General features: G+C 39.8%; 1 pseudogene; it reads right to left on the bottom strand.

Annotated features, from left to right (window-relative positions):
• Window positions 1-257: 257 nt before the first annotated feature.
• Window positions 258-759, bottom strand: Ppia-ps6 (peptidylprolyl isomerase A, pseudogene 6; annotated as a pseudogene).
• Between the last annotated feature and the right edge of the window lie 3600 nt (window positions 760-4359).

The raw sequence follows: 4359 nt of genomic DNA, 5'->3' as shown, positions 1-4359 counted from the left end.
TATGGCTTTAGAAAGTTTTCTAGTAACAGCAGAAACATATGAAACAGTTTCTTTTTTTCTTATTTAGTTTTTATTCATAATCATAAATTTAGGTTTGCAATCCTGATAGACTTGAAGGGGAATGAGGAAAATATGGAACCCAAAGAACTTCAGTGAGAGCAGAGATTATAGGGTATTGTGAACAGATGGGGTGGGGGCGCTCTCCTGAGCTACAGAAGGAATTATTTGATGGACAAAATGCCCGCAAGTCAAAGAAATTAGAGTTGTCCACAGTCAGAAATGGTGATCTTCTTACTGGTCTTACCCTTCCTGGACCCAAGAGGCTCCATGACTTCCACAATGGTCGAATGGTCGTGCCTTCTTTCACCTTCCCAAAGATCACATGCTTGTCATCCTGTCACTCAGTCTTGGCAGTGCAGATAAAAAACTGGGAACCATTTGTGTTTGGTCCAGCATTTGCCATGGTCAAGATGCCAGGACCCGTATGCTTCAGGATTAAGCTCTCATCCTCAAATTTCTCTCTGTAGATGGACCTGCCACCAGTGCCATTATGGCCTGTGACCTCACCATCCTGGCACATAAATCCTGGAATGATTCTGTGAAAGGAGTAACCCTTATAGCCAAATCCTTTCTCCCCAGTGCTTAGAGCACAGATTTTTCTGCTGTCTTTGGAACTTTGTCTGCAAACAGCTCAAAGGAGACATGGCCCAAGGGCTTGCCATTGGCTGTGATGTCGAAGAACATGGTGGGGTTGACCATGTGTGTAGCAAGTGGTGAAAAGTGACAGCGGCGTCTGCAAAGTCAAGACAGTTTCTTTAAAATGGCAGACTAGGCAGGTAATAGTTACCTAGTTCTTAACATTTTACCTAGGCTTTAACATTCTGTTTAATCCTTAACAGTCTACCTATGCCTTAACAGTGGATTACGAGCTAAAAGATGAAACAAATGCTTTCATCGTTAGAGTCCTTTCAGTCATAAGCTTTATCACAGCAATAGAGAAGTAACTGAGACTGGCTTTCTATTGTGATGGCTTATTCTTGGTTGTCAACCTGTCTATATCTGGAATTAACTAAAACCCAAGCATCTGGGTACATCTACGAGGGCTTATTTCTTAATTAAATCATTTGAAGTAGAAAGATCCATATTTAATCTGGGCCACACTTTCTGATGAAAGTCTATGGAAGAAGGAAGATTGTTCTCTCTCTTTACCTGCTGGGTCTCACTTTTACTGGCAAGTCCATCCCCTTAATGACATTAGAACCTACTTCTTTGGGAGTCTGTATATTGAAGTCCTGTAGAAAAAATTTCAGTCAGTAACATGGCTACTTTGATCACATCCAAAGACGACCTAGGTCTACATGATTCCACTAGAATATAGACACGCACTTGTTACATGCCTTTAATCCCTGTGCCTGGAATCTTTTGGTATGTGCCTTTAACCCCAAAAAATGTCTAACTGAGGGGCAGACAGAGTGATGAATCAGAGTAAGATTTGACAGAATAAGTCAAAAGTAGGACTTGCCCATCTGCTATTTAAGAGCAAAACAGGGAGAGAGTGTTGAATTCACCAGTGAGTTGGGAATTGAGAGGGTTGGGAATCAGTGCTGTGAGTATAGTGCATTGCAGTGGAATTGAGTTTGTTCCTGAGTTCATCCAGTTCAGTGCAGGTCCACACAGACAGTCGAAGCCAGATAATAAGAAGGAAGGAGAGAAGATTAAAACAAATTGCCAGAGTTAGTTTGAGGCCAAGAAGAACAATTCAGTTAGAAGCTGAGAAAAACCAGATTAAATCAGTCAGTTTGGAGGGTGTTTGAGCCAAAATAGCTGAGTTGAACCAGTTAGTCAGAAAAAAAAAACTACAAATAGTTAACACATTCAGCAGTAAGCCTCCAAGATGATAATTACATCTGGCAGAAAAAAGATACTTTTCAAAGACCGGGTGAGATATCCAGCCTTGTGTACTGAGCAACTACAAAATTCCTATACCTTTTATTGTTTGACAGTTATTGTCGGATTAGTTGGACCACAGCCTGGAAGACATTCTAATAAATTCCCTTCTCTTATATATTTATATGTCCATTTATAAGTTCTGCTTCTGTAGAGAACCCCAACTAATACAGATTTTGACATCAGGAATGATTCTAGAGCAGGATTCATGTAAGGATGAATCTTTTAATATCTGCAATAAACTTTCCAATTCACCAGCACATACAGTAAGCCTTTCCAGCTACTGAAGCCTCTCCTGGGAGTTCAGAAAGTATTGCAAACCCGTGGTTTGAACTATTTTACAAACTTAAGACAAATACATTTGATGATCTTAATTCGATAATTGTGAGAGGCAACAAATTTGGCAACTCTGGGTATAAAACTATTGACCATTTGTGTAAAAAATGAGAAAAAGATGAGTATTTCTGGATAGATTGGCAAAGATAAAAATGAGCTCAATGCTAAAATTAACCAACTTCTAGCATTTCAGAATACAATGTCGGGCAACAATGAACTTACTGATAAAAATGACCCTCTCCAGATTGGGCATAAACATCCATGTCCTGGAAGAGAATATTCTCTACAGCAGCCACAGAGTTCAAGTTGTAGAAACTAATACCCTCACTATAAGGCTGCTGGAATTAACATGGGGCTAGGATGTGTGTGGAGACCCTATTGAATCTGAGTACTTTGGACTCTCAGATTATCAAGGGTTTATCTCACTGAAGAACTAGTCTCTCTAACCTTAGCATAAAATGTACTGCCACCTCCACCCCTTAAAATATTGCCTTTGTCCACCTCTGGCAGAGGAAATCAATCCTACATTGTCTGTTAAATCAGCAGTGTCTTTCTCTGAAGGAGATACCAGGCAAGGCAATACTGGTGCTCCTCAGTTGTCTCCACACTTCTAACTAGACTGAAGTCTAAGTAGGCTCCTAGAGGGGAGATAGGAAGTGCAGTACATGACAAGGTACACTATAATACTAAAGAGGTCAATGAGTTTCCTAATTCATTCAAGCAGACATTTGGGGAATATGTGTGGGAATGGATTTTAAAGGTGTCATTTAATGGTGGAAGAAACATAAAACTGGATCAAGCTGAGTTTATTAACATGAGTCTACTGAGTGAAGATTTTAGGTTTAATATATAAGCGCACACAGTTAAAAGTGTGTCAGAAGCTAGCTTGATTGGTTGGTTGAAGCATTTGTCAAAAAATGATTTAAGAGTTGGAGATGCCTGATAGATAGCCTTTGGCTTAGTGTTGATGAAAGATTTGAAGGCTATGGGCAATTGCAATGGTAGAGTGGGTACACTGTATAAAACCAAATCCTCCACCATGGGAAGGCCCAAAAGACATGCTCTTCATTAATGCTATGAGATGAAAAATGGCAAAAGGGGGACCAGCACATCTGAAAAGCTTTGTTGTCGTCATTTTCTTTCTGTCAGACCTCAAGGTCAGAGATGCTACTGCTCAGCTGGACAAATTAAATGTTTAATTGGTCCCTGAAGTAGCCTTGAATCACGAAAGGCAGGGTGATAATAGTTATTATAATTCGAGGCATAGGCAAAGCAATGTCCATAATGGTTAGCATAGACCAAGTGAATTTTATGCTGGCATGACTCGTATGGACCTTTGGTACTGGCAAATCAATCATGGTGTTTCCAGGCATGAAATAAATAAAAACCCTACTGAATTTTTGTTTGATCTGTATACGCAGAAAAATTTTCAAATGAAGGAAATGCTTCATTGGATTGTAGCAAAAGGCAACCTCAGCCTGTGAAACAATTTCCAGACTTGAGCCAGGCTTCAGACCTCAAATCTCTTGAATGAAGTGGTGTCTAGGTTCCCCTGAGGAAGGACTTTGCTGAAGTACATAAAAGTTTTAGTGTTAGCTTTTCTACAGTCTTTCCCCCAGAGGAACCCACAGCCTTTTATAAGGGTAAGTGTAAAAGTGGTTAAAGAAAAAAGATGTTTTCCCAAGAAACACTGTGGCTTTTCAGATAAAGTACAGGCTTATGGAAAGTAAGGTCTTAGAGCTTTGGCTAATGTTCAACTCATACTAGGTGCAATTCATCTTGTGGTGATTTTTCCAGTCCCAGAATGTATAATTGGGATAGGTATACTTAGAAGTTTGCAGAATTCTTATATCGATTTTCTAACTTGTGGAGTGAAGGCTATTTTGGTTGGAAAGGCTAAACTGAAATCTTTAGAGTAGCCTCTGCCAAGGAAATCAGTATCACATTCCTGAAGGAACTGCAGAAATTAGTGCCACCATCAAGGACTTGAAAGATGCAGGGTTGATGGTTTCCACAACATCTCTATCTTGCCTATCTGGCCAGTGGGCAGATTTTTGGGCAGTATACATTTTCTTT

Source organism: Rattus norvegicus, chromosome 6, assembly GCF_036323735.1.
Source record: "Rattus norvegicus strain BN/NHsdMcwi chromosome 6, GRCr8, whole genome shotgun sequence".
NCBI classification, from domain to species: Eukaryota; Metazoa; Chordata; class Mammalia; order Rodentia; family Muridae; genus Rattus; species Rattus norvegicus.
The sequence above is the reverse complement of the archived record's forward strand: the minus strand, read 5'-3'. Positions and strand labels throughout refer to the sequence as shown.